This window comes from Oncorhynchus nerka, linkage group LG2 (assembly GCF_034236695.1).
Source record: "Oncorhynchus nerka isolate Pitt River linkage group LG2, Oner_Uvic_2.0, whole genome shotgun sequence".
Classification (NCBI taxonomy): Eukaryota; Metazoa; Chordata; class Actinopteri; order Salmoniformes; family Salmonidae; genus Oncorhynchus; species Oncorhynchus nerka.
This window is the reverse complement of record NC_088397.1, coordinates 74,074,840-74,090,866: the sequence shown is the minus strand read 5'-3', so window position 1 is coordinate 74,090,866 and position 16,027 is coordinate 74,074,840. Positions and strand designations below refer to the sequence as shown.

Below are 16,027 nucleotides of genomic sequence, written 5' to 3'. Positions count from 1 at the left end.
GCGGAAGTTAGAATATCAATGATCCAAGGTTTTACCAGCCCTGGTTGCGCAATCGATATGCTGATACAATTTAGGGAGTCTTGTTTTCAGATTAGCCTTGTTAAAATCCCCAGCTACAATGAATGCAGCCTCAGGATATGTGGTTTCCAGTTTGCAAAGAGTCAAATAAAGTTCGTTCAGAGCCATCGATGTGTCTGCTTGGGGGGGAATATATACGGCTGTGATTATAATCGAATAGAATTCCCTTGGTCGATAATGCGGTCGACATTTGATTGTGAGGAATTCTAAATCAGGTGAACAGAAGGACTTGAGTTCCTGTATGTTGTTGTGACCACACCACATCTCGTTAACCATAAGGCATATGCCCCCGTCTCTCTTCTTACCAGAAAGATGTTTGTTTCTGTCGGTGCGATGCGTGGAGAAACTAGCTGGCCGCACCGATTCCGTTAGAGTCTCTCGAGTGAGCCATGTTTCCGTGAAGCAAATAACGTTACAGTCTCTGATGTCCCTCTGGAATGCTACCCTTGCTCGGATTTCATCAACCTTGTTGTCAAGAGACTGGACATTGGCGAGAAGTATGCTAGGGAGTGGTGCGCGATGTGCCCGTCTCCGGAGCCTGACCAGAAGACCGCTACGTTTCCCTCTTTTACGACGTCTTTGTTTTGGGTCGCAGGCTGGGATCCATTCCGTTGTCCTGGGTGGAAGGCAGAACACAGGATCCGCTTCGGGGAAGTCATATTCCTGGTCATACTGATGGTGAGTTGACGTTGCTCTTATATTCAGTAGTTCTTCCCGACTGTATGTAATGAAACCTAAGATGACCTGGGGTACCAATGTAAGAAATAACACGTAAAAAAAACAAAAAACTGCATAGTTTCCTAGGAACGCGAAGCGAGGCGGCCATCTCTCTCGGCGCTGGAAGCTGAGTACTCTCCTATTGGACTCTCCTATTACCAAAATATTGTAGTGGCCAGTGCCAAAATGTGTAACTATACCAATTTGTATTTAGGATCCACATGAAAAACTAATGTAGGTGTGGTGATGTCTTCCCTACTCTATAAAAGCTTCATTAACTAATGAAATCCAACAAGTGCTGCGAGCTAAATGCAAATTGATATACCAGTCAAAACTACATAGTGAACAGAAAAATAAAATGCAACATGCAACAATTTCAAAGATTGTACAGAGTTCAGTTCATATAAGAAAATCAGTCAAATTAAATGAATTTATTAGGCCCTAATCTATAGATTTCACATTACTGGGAATTCAGACACGCATCTGTTGGTCACAGATACCTTAAAAAAAAGGTAGGGCGTGGATCAGAAAACCAGTCAGTATCTGGTGTGACCACCACTTTCCTCATGCAGGGTGAGACATCTCCTTCGCATAGAGTTGATCAGGCTGTTGATTATGGCCTGCGGAATGTTGTTCCACTATTCAATGGCTGTGCGAAGTTGCTAAATATTGTCGAGAACTGGAACACTCTACACGCTACCATACACATAATCCAGAGCATCCTGAACATGGTCAATGGGTGACATGTCTGGTGAGGATGCAGGCTATGGAAGAACTGGGACATTTTCAGCTTGCAGGAATTGTGCACAGATCCTTGCAACATTGGGCCGTGCGTTATCATGCTGAAACATGAGGTGATGGTGGCGGATGAATGGCACGACAATGGGCCTCAGGATCTCATCACGGTATCTATGTGCATTCAAATTAAAATCGATAAATGCAATTGTGTTCGTGGTCCGTAGATAATTCCTGCCCATACTATTACCGCAACGCCACAATGGGGCACTCTGTTCACAACATTGTAAAGAGTGCACTGTATTACTCCAGTGCTAGCCTCCCTACACTAGCTTCCTGTCAAGGCAAGGGCTGATTTCAAGGTTTTACTGCTAACCTACAAAGCATTACATGGGCTTGCTCCTACCTCTCTCTTTGATTTGGTCCTGCTGGACATACCTACACGTACGCTACGGTCACAAGATTAAGATAATTGTCGCTAGAATTACTAAGCAAACAGCTGGAGGCAGGGCTTTCTCCTAAAGAGCTCCATTTTTATGGAATGGTCTGCCTACTCATGTGAGAGACACAAACTCGGTCTCAACCTTTAAGTCTTTACTGAAGACTCATCTCTTCAGTGGGTCATATGATTGAGTGTAGTCTGGCCCAGGAGTGTGAAGGTGAACGGAAAGACTCTGGAGTAACGAACTGCCCTTGATGTCTCTGCCTGGCCGGTTCCCCTCTTTCCACTGGGATTCTCTGCCTCTAACCCTATTACAGGGGCTGAGTCACTGGCTTACTATGGCTCTTTCATACCGTCCCTAGGAGGGGTGCGTCACTGATGTGATCTTCCTGTCTGGGTTGGCGCCCCCCCTTGGGTTGTGCCGTGGCAGAGATCTTTGTGGGCTATACTCGGTCTTGTCTCAGGATGGTAAGTTGGTGGTTGAAGATATCCCTCTAGTGGTGTGGGGGCTGTGCTTTGGCAAAGTGGGTGGGGTTATATCCTTCCTGTTTGGCCCTGTCCGGGGGTGTCATCGGATGGGGCCACAGTGTCTCCTGACCCCTCCTGTCTCAGCCTCCAGTATTTATGCTGCAGTAGTTTGTGTCGGGGGGCTAGGGTCAGTTTGTTAAATCTGGAGTACTTCTCCTGTCCTATCCGGTGTCCTGTGTGAATTTAAGTATGCTCTCTCTAATTTTCTCTTTCTTTCTCTCTCTCGGAGGACCTGAGCCCTAGGACCATGCCTCAGGACTACCTGACATTACTCCTTGCGGTCCCCAGTCCACCTGGCCGTGCTACTGCTCCGGTTTGAACTGTTCTGCCTGTGATTATTATTATTTGACCATGCTGGTCATTTATGAACATTTGAACATCTTGGCCATGTTCTGTTATAATCTCTACCCGGCACCCCACATAGCCTGGTTCCTCTCTAGGTTTCTTCCTAGGTTTTGGCCTTTCTAGGGAGTTTTTCCTAGCCACCGTGCTTCTACACCTGCATTGCTTGCTGTTTGGGGTTTTAGGCTGGGTTTCTGTACAGCACTTTGAGATATGAGCTGATGTACGAAGTACATAAATACATTTAATTTGATTTAAAGTGTTCCATTTGTGATACAGCCAGTAAGGTAATAATGTAGCTAGCTGCAGCCTCCCCAGCAAGGCTTGATCCTAGGCCCCACTCTCTTGTCAATTTACATAAACAACATAGCTCAAGCAGTAGGAAGCTCTCTCATCCATGTATATGCATTTATATCCCCCCGCCCCGGATTTTGTGTTAAAGGCTCTCCAACAAGCTTTCTCTGCCCTTAACCTTGTTCTGAACACCTCCAAAACAAAGGTCATGTGGTTTGGTGAGAAGAATGCCCATCTCCGCACCGTTGTGATTACTACCTCCGAGGGTTTAGAGCTTGAGGTAGTCTCCTCATATATAAGTACTTGGGAGTATGGCTAGATCGTACACTGTCCTTCTCTCAGCACATATCAAAGCTGCAGTCTAAGGTTACATCTAGACTTGGTTTCCTCTATTGTAATCGCTCCTCTTTCACCACAGCTGCCAAACTAACCCTGATTCAGATGACCATCCTACCCATGCTAGATTACAAAAATGTAATTTATAGATCGGCAGGTAAGGGTGCTCTTGAGCGGCTAGATGTTCTTTACCATTCAGCCATCAGATTTGCCACCAATGCTCCATATAGGACTCATCAATGCACTCTATACTCTTTTGTAAACTGGTCATCTCTGTATACCTGTCGCAAGACCCACTGGTTGATGCTTATTTAAAAAACCCTCTTAGGCCTCACTCGCCCCTATCTGAGATACCTACTGCAACCCTCATCCTCCACATACAACATCTGTTCTGCCAGTCACATTCTGTTAAAGGTCCCCAAAGCACAAACATCCCTGGGTCGCTCCTCTTTTCAGTTCGCTGCAGCTAGCGACTGGAACGAGCTGCAACAAACACTCAAACTGGACCGTTTTATCTCCATTTCTTCAAAGACTTAATCATGGACACTCTTACTGACAGTTGTGGCTGCTTCGCATGATGTATTGTTGTCTCTACCTTCTTGCCCTTTGTGCTGTTGTCTGTGCCCAATAATGTTTGTACCATGGTCTGTGCTGCTGCCGTGTTGTGCTGCTACCATGTTGTTGTCATGTTGTGTCGCTACCATGCTGTGTTTTCATGTGTTGCTGCCATGCAATGCTGTTGTCTTAGGTCTCTTTTTATGTAGTGTTATGCTGTCTCTCTTGTCATAATGTGTGTTTTGTCCTATATTTTTAATCCCAGCCCCCGTCCCCACAGGAGGCTTTTGCCTTCTGGTAGGTCGTAATTGTAAATAAGAATTTGTTCTTAACTGACTTGCCTAGCTAAATAAAGGTTAAATAAATAAATACAATTAAAATGGATGTTTGCTGAGGTTGGCAAATATGCTGAGGTTCTGAGCTGTCTATCAGGAGTAGAGCCTGGGAGGGTTAGAGCCTGGGAGGGAAAGGATTTAGAGGAAGGGGGGATGCCTCCCTTGGCCACAGCCATCCATCAGTTTATCTATTCCACATGATTCAGGTGCTTCCCTCCAGAGCCCAGACCACCTTGCAACCCTGCCTCACCCATCCTCAATCCAACATCTCCTCTACATATCTCCCTGATGCTCTCCCAGTCATCGCTCTCTTTTCGTCTTCCATAGAGAACATTTTCCTACACCAAAACATGATATACTTTCTTTTTTGGCTATGTGTGTGTGTGTGTGTTCATACATTTGTATTAGTGTTCACGTGCCCATGATCCCTGCCCTCCAAACCGTTTCAACCTAACTCCTCAAATCCATTTCTCCCACCTGGACTGTTTTGAACATTATAATGCAACAACACAAACATCACCACCCACTAGCACCAGACCATTCAGTGTCTAACGATGCTATTGTGTTTCCTACAGCTACTGTTCCAAGAACAGACATGCGGTATCACTGCTCCTGACATTTCTCATGTTAACTCACCAGCTAGCATAGCAATGGGTGTTTTCAGAGAGTGATGATTAGTTCATCACATGCATATTAGAGCGATTTTGTCCCAACTCCCAAACATACGTCAGTATCCCTTATGACTTACCGTGCTGCTGTGGAATGACATTATCTTCTACTGTCATTTCTTTATTACTTTAATGCAGGAGTAATTTTCATAGGGGGATGGAGCTAAACAGAGGAGTAGTCTGACAGCTTGCATCTCTCTCATCACCCTCCACCTATCTTACCTTCTCCCACTCGCCTCCCCCTTCCTCTCCTCTCCTCCCTTCATTTACAGCCTTCAGAAAGAAGATAAACACTCCAGCTGACAACCAGTCCCATCCTTTAGACAGTCCCAATTAGGAGAGCTTGAGTCAACAGGAGAGGGGATCTCACTGTGCCTTACTACACATGTATCTGCCTGCCAAAAAATGTACTTCTGCATCCATAGTGACTGGCTGACTGGAGAAAATCCACATGGAAACTTTTCATGTGGAAAATCAAGTTGTCAAGACAACCAGATGGTTATGATCTCAGAGCAGTGCAAACAGTTAAGACATGCATGGATCTTTGTTTCCATTAGGCATTGACAACTGATTGGCTAAAAGTAAAACAAACAGAGAAAAAAATTGTCCAAAAATCACCATAAGCTGGCTAGAGTTTTAAAGTAGCCTAGTGAGTCTGAAAAATAAATAAAAAACACTGGTCATTAGTGCTACCGGGATCCTTGGAAAGTCCCTACCCCTCTGTGATGTACAGTGGCTTGTGAAAGTATTCACCCAGTTGGCATATTCCCAATTTTGTTTCCTTACAACCTGGAATTAAAATATATTTGGGGGGGGGGTTGTATCATTTGATTTACACAACGACTTTGAAGATGCTAAATATTTTTTATTGTGAAACAAAGAAGAAATAAGACAAAAAAAAAAGAAAAGAACTTGAGCATGCATAACTATTCACCCCCCTTTTAAGTCAATACTTTCTAGAGCCACCTTTTGCAGCAATTACAGCTGAATGTCTCTTGGGGTATGTCTCTATTAACTTGGTACATCTAGTCACTTGGATTTTGCCCATTCTTCAAGGCAAAACTGCTCCAGCTCCTTCAAGTTGTATGGGTTCTGCTGGAGTACAGCAATCTTTAAGTCAAGATTCTCAATTGGATTGAGGTCTGGGCTTTGACTAGGCCATTTCAAGACATTTAAATGTTTCCCCTTAAACCACTCGAGTGTTGCTTTAGCAGTATACTTAGGGTCATTGTCCTGCTGGAAGGTGAACGTCCGTCCCAGTCTCAAATCTCTGGAAGACTGAAACAGGTTTTCTTCAAGAATTTCCCTGTATTTAGCGCCATCCATCATTCTTTCAATTCTGACCAGTTTCCCAGTCCCTGCAGATGAAAAATATCTGAACAGCATGATGCTGCCACCACCATGCTTCACTGTGGGTTTGCGCCAGATATCGTGTTTTCCTTGATTGCCAAAAGGCTAAATTTTAGTCTCATCTGACCAGAGTACCTTCTTCCATATGTTTGGGGAGTCTCCGACATGCCTTTTAGCGAACACCAAACGTGTTTGCTTATTTTATTTTTAAGCAATGGCTTTTTTCTGGTCACTCTTCCGTAAAGCCCAGCTCTGTGGAGTGTACGGCTTAAAGTTGTCCTATGGACAGATACTCCAATCTCCGCTGTGGGGCTTTGTAGCTTTAGTCTCTTTGTTGCCTCTCTGGTTAATGCCCTCCTTGCATGGTCTGTGAGTTTTGGTGGGCGGCCCTCTCTTGGCAGGTTTGTTGTGGTGCCATATTCTTTCCATTTTTTTAATAATGGATTTAATGGTTTTCCGTGGGATGTTCAAAGTTTTGGATATTTTTTTTAGAACCAAACCCTGATCAAACTTCTTCACAACTTTGTCCCTGACCTGTTTGGAGAGCTCCTTGGTCTTCATGGTGCTGCTTGCTTGGTGGTGACCCTTGCTTAGTGGTGTTGCAGACTCTGGGGCCTTTCAAAACAGGTGTATATATACACCGAGATCATGTGACAGATCATGTTGCAATTAGATTGCACACAGCTGGACTTTATTTAACTAATTATGTGACTTCTGAAGCTAATTGGTTACACCAGGTCTTATTTGGGGCTTTATAGCAAATGGGGTGAATACCAATGCACGTACCACTTTTCCATTGACATTTTTGAAAACATTTTTTGAATTTTTGAATTTTTTAAATTTCTCTTCACCAATTTGGACTATTCTGTGTATGTCCATTACATGCAATCCAAATAAAAATCTATTTAAATTAGGTTGTATTGCAACAAAATAGGAAAAACGCCAAGGAGGATGAATACTTTTTGAAAGCACTATATAAAGTGTAATATTGGGATGCAAACTCAAAATTGAATACTTTAAATTCTATATCTGACATGGTACAGGTGTCTTCTTTTTTTGTTGTCGCCCATAACCATATGTGTGAGGTGTATACTTTTGTTTCAAAGTAGATTTAAGACTAACAATAATCACTCTGTGTTACCTTGATTTAGCCCACTGCAGTAAAACGTTAAACACTGTAAATAAAATAAAATGTTGTCACATGCGCCGAATACAACAAGTGTAGACTTTACAGTGAAATGCTTACTTACAAGCCCTTAACCAACAGTGCAGTTCAAGAAGAGTTAAGAAGGTATTTAGACTCAAATAAAATGTTATCATAAAACACAATAAGAATAACGAGGCTATTTACAGGGGGCACCGGTACCGAGTCAGTGTGCGGGGGTACAGGTTAGTTGAGGTAATTTGTACATGTACAGTGAGGGGGGAAAGTATTTGATCCCGTGCTGATTTTGTACGTTTGCCCACTGACAAAGAAATGATCAGTCTATAATTTTAATTGTAGGTTAATTTGAACAGTGAGAGACAGAATAGCAACAAAAAAATCCAGAAAAACGCATGTCAGAAATGTTATAAATTGATTTGCATTTTAATGAGGGAAATAAGTATTTGACTCCTCTGCAAAACATGACTTAGTACTTGGTGGCAAAACCCTTGTTGGCAATCACAGAGGTCAGACGTTTCTTGTAGTTGTCCACCAGGTTTGCACACATCTCAGGAGGGATTTTGTCCCACTCCTCTTTGCAGATCTTCTCCAAGTCATTAAGGTTTCGAGGCTGACGTTTGGCAACTTGAACCTTCAGCTCCCTCCACAGATTTTCTATGGGATTAAGGTCTGGAGACAGGCTAGGCCACTCCAGGACCTTAATGTGCTTCTTCTTGAGCCACTCCTTTGTTGCCTTGGCCGTGTGTTTTGGGTCATTGTCATGCTGGAATACCCATCCACGACCCATTTTCAATGCCCTGGCTGAGGGAAGGAGATTCTCACCCAAGATTTGACAGTACATGGCCCCGTCCATCGTCCCTTTGATGCGGTGAAGTTGTCCTGTACCCTTAGCAGAAAAACACCCCCAAAGCATAATGTTTCCACCTCCATGTTTGACGGTGGGGCTCCATTTTGGTCTCAACTGACCACAACACTTTCACCCAGTTGTCCTCTGAATCATTCAGATGTTCATTGACAAACTTCAGACGGGCATGTATATGTGCTTTCTTGAGCAGGGGGACCTTGCGGGCGCTGCAGGATTTCAGTCCTTCACGGCGTAGTGTGTTACCAATTGTTTTCTTGGTGACTATGGTTCCAGCTGCCATTAGATCATTGGCAAGATCCTCCCGTGTAGCTCTGGGCGGATACCTCACCGTTCTCATGATCATTGCAGCTCCACGAGGTGAGATCTTGCATGGAGTCCCAAGCCGAGGGAGATTGCCAGTTATTTTGTGTTTCTTCCATTAACTGTTAACTGTTAACTGTTGTCACCTTCTCACCAAGCTGCTTGGCGATGGTCTTGTAGCCCATTCCAGCCTTGTGTAGGTCTACAATCTTGTCCCTGACATGGTCTACAAGTGTAGCTCTCCCTTGGAAAGCTCTTTGGTCTTGGCCATGGTGGAGAGTTTGGAATCTGATTGATTGATTGCTTCTGTGGACAGGCATATTTTAAACAGGTAAGAGACAGAGATTAGGAGCACTCCCTTTAAGAGTGTGCTCATAATCTCAGCTCGTTACCTGTATAAAAGACACCTGGGAGCCAGAAATCTGTTTGATTGAGAGGGGGTCAAATACTTATTTCCCTCATTAAAATGCAAATCAGTTTATAACATTTTTGACATTAGTTTTTCTGGACATCTGTTGTTATTCTCTCTCTCACATTTCAAATAAACCTACCATTAAAATTATAGACTGATAATTTCTTTGTCAGTGGGCAAACGTACAAAATCAGCAAGGGATCAAATACTTTTTTCCCTCACTGTAGGTGGGGGTGAAGTGACTATATGCATAGATAATAAACGAGTAGCAGCAATTGTCCGGTGGCAATTTTATTAATTGTTCAGCAGTCTTATGGCTTGGGGGATGCCGCTGAGGAGCCTTTTGGTCCTAGACTTGGTGCTCTGGTACCGTTTGCCACGCGGTAGCAGAGAAAACAGTCTTTAACTTGGGTGACTTGAGTCTCTGACCATTTTATGGGCTTTCCTCAGACACCGCCTATTGTATAGGTCCTGGATGGCAGGAAGCTTGGCCCCAGTAATGTGCTGGGCCATTTGCACTACCCTCTGTATCACCTTACAGTCAGATGCCGAGCAGTTGCCATACAAGGCGGTGATGCAACCAGTCAGGATGCTCTCGAAGGTACAGCTGTAGAACCTTTGAGGATCTGGGGACCCATGCCAAATCTTTTCAGTCTCCTGAGGGGGAAAAGGTTTTGACGTGCCCTCTTCGCTACTGTCTTGGTATGTTTGGACCATGATAGTTTGTTGGTGATGTGGACACCAAGGAACTTGAAACTCTTGACCCGCTCCACTACAGCCCGGTCGATGTTAATAGGGGCCTGTTCGACCTGCCTTTTCCTGTAGTCCATGATCAGCTCCTTTGTATTGCTCACATTGAGAGAGAGGTTGTTGTCCTGGCACCACACTGCCAGTTCTCTGACCTCCTCCCTATAGGCTGTCTCATCGTTGTCTGTGATCAGACCTACCACTGTTGTGTCATCAGCAAACTTAATTATGGTGTTGGAGTCATGTTTGGCCACACAGTCATGGGTGAACAGGGAGTACAGGAGGGAACTAAGCACGCACCCCTGAGGGGCCCCAGTGTTAAGGATTAGCGTGGCAGACATGTTATTGCATACTCTTACCACCTGAGAGCGGCCCATCAGGAAGTCCAGGATCCAGTTGCAGAGGGAGGTGTTTAGTCTCAGAGTCCTTAGCTTAGTGATGAGCTTCGTGGGCACTATGGTGTTGAATGCTGAGCTGTAGTCAATGAACAGCATTCTCACATAGGTGTTCCTTTTGTCCAGGTGAGAAAGGGCAGTGTGGAGTGCGATTGAGATGGCGTCATCTGTGGATCTGTTACGGCGGTATGCAAATTAGAGTGGGTTTAGGGTGTCCGGGAGAATGCTGATGATGTGAGCCATGACCAGTCTTTCAAAGCACTTCATGGCTACCGATGTGAGTGCCACGGGGCGGTAATCATTTAGGCTGGTTACTTTCGCTTCCTTGGTCACAGGGAATATGGTGGTCTGCTTGAAACATGTAGGTATTACAGACTCAGTCAGGGAGAGGTTGGTCCGAGCATGTTTTGAGTACACGTCCTGGTAATCCATCTGGCCCAGCGGCTTTGTGAATGTTGACCTGCTTAAAGGTTCTGTTCATATCGGCTACCGAGAAAGTTATCACACTGTCATTCAGAACAGCTGGTGCTCTCGTGCATGCTTCAGTGTTGCTTGCCTCGAAGCGAGCATAAAAAGGCATTTAGCTCATCTGGTAGGCTAGCGTCGCTGGGCAGCTCGCGTCTGGGTTTCCCTTTGTAATCCGTAATAGTTTTCAAACCCTGCCACATCTGACGAGCGTCAGAGCCGGTGTAGTAGGATTCAATCTTATTCCTGTATTGACGCTTCGCTTGTTTGATGGTTCGTCTGAGGGCATAGCGAGATTTCTTATATGCGTCCATATTAGTCTCCCGCTCCTTAGAAGCAGCAGCTCTAGCCTTTAGCTCAATGCGGATGTTGCCTGTAATCCATGGCTTCTGGTTGGGATATGTACGTACAGTCACTGTGGGGACGACGTAGAATGTAGAATCCGTGTCATCTGACCACTTCCGTATTGAGCGAGTCACTGGTACTTCCCACTTTTGTTTTTCTTGTAAGCAGGAATCAGGAGGATAGAATTATGGTCAGATTTGCCAAATGGGGGGCGGGGGGAGCTTTGTATGCATCTCTGTGTGTGGAGTAAAGGTGGTCTAGGATTTTCTGATTTAAGTTTGCCTCCATTAAAGTCCCTGGCCACTAGGACCGCCGCTTCTGGGTGAGCATTTTCTTCTTTGCTTATGGCCGGCCTTATAGAGTTGATTGAGAGCGGTCTTAGTGCTAGCTTCGTTCTGTGGTGGTAAATAGACGGCTATGAATAATAATATAACTCTCTTGGTAGATAGTGTGGTCTACAGCTTATCATAAGGTACTCGACCTCAGGCGAGCATACCTCAAGACTTATTTAATATTAGACATCGCGCACCAGCTGTTATTGACAAATAGACACACACACCCCTCGCCTTACCAGAGGTAGCGTCTCTGTTCTGCCGGTGCATAAAGAATCCCGCTAGCTCTATATTGTCCGTATTGTTGTTCAGCCACGTCTCAGTGAAACATAAGATGTTACAGTATTTGATGTCCCGTTGGTAGGATAATCTTAATCGTGCATCATCAATGTTACTTTCCAATGATTGCACATTAGCAAGAAGAACGGATGGCAGTGGGAGTTTACTCGCTTCACTACTTACAGATTCTCAGAAGGCTGCCTGATCTGCGGCCCCTTTTCCTGCGTCTTTTCTTCATGCAAAAGGCATGGATCTGGGCCTGTTCCATTAAAAGCATGATATCCTTCTCGACGGACTCATTAAAGAAAAAGGTGTCTTCCAGTCCGCGGTGAGTTCTTCCAGTCTTCCAGCTGTTCTCATGTCCAGAAGTTATTTTCGGTCATAAGAGATGGTAGCAGCAACATTATTTATACAATAAGTTAAAAAAACAAGTTACACAAAACGCAAAAAAAACGAACAAAATAGCACATTTGGTTGGGAGAATGTAAAACATCGGCCATGTTCTTTGGCACCATCTACTTCAATGCCTAGCCTACAGAACAGTGTTTGGTTTGAAGAGAAACAGTAGTCTACCATGGAACATACTGACCCTATTCTTCCTAATGCTTAGTACTAGACCTGGCTATAAACACACAGGGTCAATTGCAACCAGCACTGGCCAGAATATTAAAATGAGGTATACTCTCGTTAACCATCAATACAACATAATATCACCGGCACAGCTGATTTCAATTGCAACCATCGTCGGGCTCTGAATTGCTGCTCTCTAAAGCTCACTAAGTGTTCCTGGTCACTGTCAACATCTTTGAAGACATTCTGGTGGGTATTATCATCGGGGTAAATGAAACCTCCTTTTTTTAGCAGACAGTATAGATTTAAAGTGTAACTGAACAGAAAAACAACTTCTCTGGTTAAGATGGGCCTATGTGGCATCGATATGAGTTAGAAACATTTATCCTAGTATAAAAAATAATATAATGATAATAATGTTAGTCATAAAATCAGTTTAGTTCAAAACTAAGATTAGCAAGATGACTAGAATTTTTTTTTTATCACAGAATAAAGGGTAGGCCAGTTTTCCTTATGTTGTTTTATAAAAAATCCTGCCCATATGCCCACAGTTGGCAGCACCCAAGTAATCATCAATTCAGTGCGCAGCTGCACACTAAGCACAATATTCTTGCCAAAGTACGTAATCGACTCCTTAATTAATTGACACTCTCCTCGACCACTTATCGGTTACCGGGCCACGGAGGAGAGACAAATGTACAGGGGACAATATTTAAAAATTTCAATGACTTAAAAAGCTTGTATAAATTAATATGAAATGTATATTGTCCATTTACATAGTGTAATTTATTGACGGTCCCTAACTAGCCCCTCAGACAGGCAATCCAAAGTGAAACCAATTTTGCCACTGTCGCCTGCTTGCTGAAGCTAATTGCTGAACAAAGTTGGCTCGCTTGATTAGCCCTGAATGAGTTGTGAATAATGACGGTGAGAAAGTTACAGACGCACAAATATCATAGCCCCAAGACATGCCTCTCATCATTAACATGGCGGGACTATGTACAACAAGTCATTGTATTATTTAAATCTAAAGTGCAGGAGGTACAGAACTAAAACAACAGCAAAATTGTCACTTTCCCACCGTTCCAGATACTTTTGGAGCTCACTGTAAATGATAACATCTGGATCCATAAAACAAATGATATTTGGAGGTCATTGTTCCGTCAACCCCACAAGGATAGAACGGGACTGGACCGGACACAGGACAGGACAAGAACCAACAGAACAGTTAATCCTAAAGCCGCCACTGAGTAAACACATGAGGAATGTCAAGATTTAACCAGAAGAACTTAATACAACATTTCCAAATAAATCTATTAACTCCCTACCCTGCATTCCTAGATAAAGCTCTATTCAGTAATCTGTCTGGGAGCGTAAACAGCTTTCCGTCAACACATACAGTGGGATTATATTCTGCTCTCTGCCATGTCTCACTGTGAACCATGACAACAGGGAGGGAAGATTGCTATGAGGTTTTCATAGGAAGAATGCGATGCTATCCTCCTGGCTCCTGCTTATATAAGACTTTTATAATATCTCCATATTCTGTCAGACGCCACACCACTGTATTGAGTGCTGTATCCAATGTTACTGAAAGAAATAGATAACAATGAACAACTCTGGAAGGTTGAAATATGCGGACGAAGATCATTGCTCATGTTATTTTGTCACTGTTTAGCATTGATGCAGTGTGATGTTCTACTTCTCTCACATTGATGTGACATTGGGGTAAATATGGTGTGATACTGTAACTGTATATCACAGACTTTACTCTGACTCACTACTTCAGTTTACTCCTCTTGGCTACGCCAGTTCTAGTCTCACAGTACAGGACATCACAGCGAATTGCTGGAGTCCAGGCTACACCAGGTCTGATATTCTGTAAGGGACCACCTCATTATCCAACCAACAGTGGTTGCATCCCAAATGGCACCCTATTCCCTATACAGTGTACTACTTTTGACCAGAGGACAAAGCCACTATCATGTCACCCTGTTTGAGCTGCATGCAGTAGAGCCATTTATCTCCAGCTCCAACCATTCCTGTCCCAGGGAAACAACTGTTATTAATATGCGATTCCTGACAGAGGTGAGCATCCACACACAGCACCATATCTCTGTTAACACCAGTGCATGTATGTTAGGTCATTGCATGGTGCTTTAGTGGGGGGGAGCGGAAAGGTGGAGACTCAATCCCTGACCATCTGGAGTCAATGCTGTCCTCCTGTTGCTTAGTGTCACACTGTCAGATTCGATCTAGTCTGTCCCCTCCAGATACAAACCATCAGTCATAATGCCAAGGGCTGTGTTCAGCTTTCTGCTTGGAAATTGATTTTCTGGTCCATTGGGGTGCATAGGCTTGTGTGAACTGACCAAAACATAATGTGATGATCGTAGGCTTCATGTGTGCTTCAAGGTTTGGACCATTAAAATGTCAACTGAGAAATATGTGCTAACTTACGAACAAAACAATGCAGTTGAAAAATGAAATACGAGTGTTGCTCTGTAGTCTGATCACAAACACATGGACAGAAAGGGAAATGGTCTGAATGAGGCTGCATCAGACAGTGGCCGTTTCCGAATACCCATACTGCGTCCTAAATAGTAGGCCGTTTGAGTGTGCGAAAAAATGACCTTTAATAGTATGCAACATTTTGAAAATGTTGTATACTTTAAATGCCTGGATGTCATACTCATTTGGGCTTTGACAACAGCTGATCAACTAGACACGTGATGCACTACCAAAATCAACAAATAGTGGTAATCATGTCACGTTCTAATTATGCGAAAATAGAATGTTTTATAATATGTGCTAAAAAAAATGTTTTAAAGGCTACATAAAAAGGCTACATAATAGCAAAGCTTCTGTGGTGGTGTTCAAATGTAGGCCAAGTAGTTTTTGTTCTCCTTAAAATGATCACAAGTATTGCTTCGTTGGCTACAGCTTTAAAGGGACTCAGTGTCACCGGTGTAGACTGTCTCTGCGTTGTGTTTTGATCGGCTTACGTGTGACCAAAGATTCAGGGTTGGTGTGGATCTTTTATTCTCTGATAAAGAAACAAACAACATCCACAAATGGAATGTTGTGCTGCCCTTATGCACCAACTCCTCTCTTCCACATAGGTACAGTAGACAGGGAAGAGGTGAGAGGGGCAGAGGATGTTTATGAGGGGGAATGCAGAAGGAGAAGGAATCGTGCAACGTTAAAAAGGGCACTTACAACAACAAAAGGAATGTACACTAATATCAGGCATGGAGACTATTCAGATTTTGTGTATTTATACAACATGAAATTCAACACTTGTTACATTGGGATGTGGCTGCGTCCAGCGATCCTGAATTTGTGATGCACCCGACTGACTGTCCACATTTATCTGTGCAATAGACTTTCGATTTGAACATTTAAAAAGTGGGTGTACTAGGCTATTTGATTTCATTTATATACAGTATAAGTCAAAAGTTGACACACACACAATTTTTTTGACTATTTTCTACATTGTAGAAAAATAGCAAAGACATCAAAACTATGATTTAACAAATATGGAATCATGTGGTAACCAAAAAAAGTGTTAAACATATATTAGATTTATTATTCTTCAAAGTTGCCTTGATGACAGTTTTCCACACTCAAATTATCTATTTCTGTCTTCAGTCGTTTATAAATAGGATAGATGGGCTATGTTGTCTACAAGGGTATAGGTTGATTGTGATAGACTGCCTATAACCCGCCAATAACTCCATTCCTATTTTATTCCGAGTTTAGAGAAATGAAT

The 16,027-nt window shown here is 43.4% G+C and overlaps 1 protein-coding gene across 1 annotated transcript in view; it reads right to left on the bottom strand.

Moving 5' to 3' along the window:
* Window positions 1–16,027, bottom strand: part of LOC115146140 (calcium/calmodulin-dependent protein kinase type 1-like) — a 43,144-nt gene that overhangs the window by 21,220 nt on the left and 5,897 nt on the right. The window lies entirely within an intron of this gene.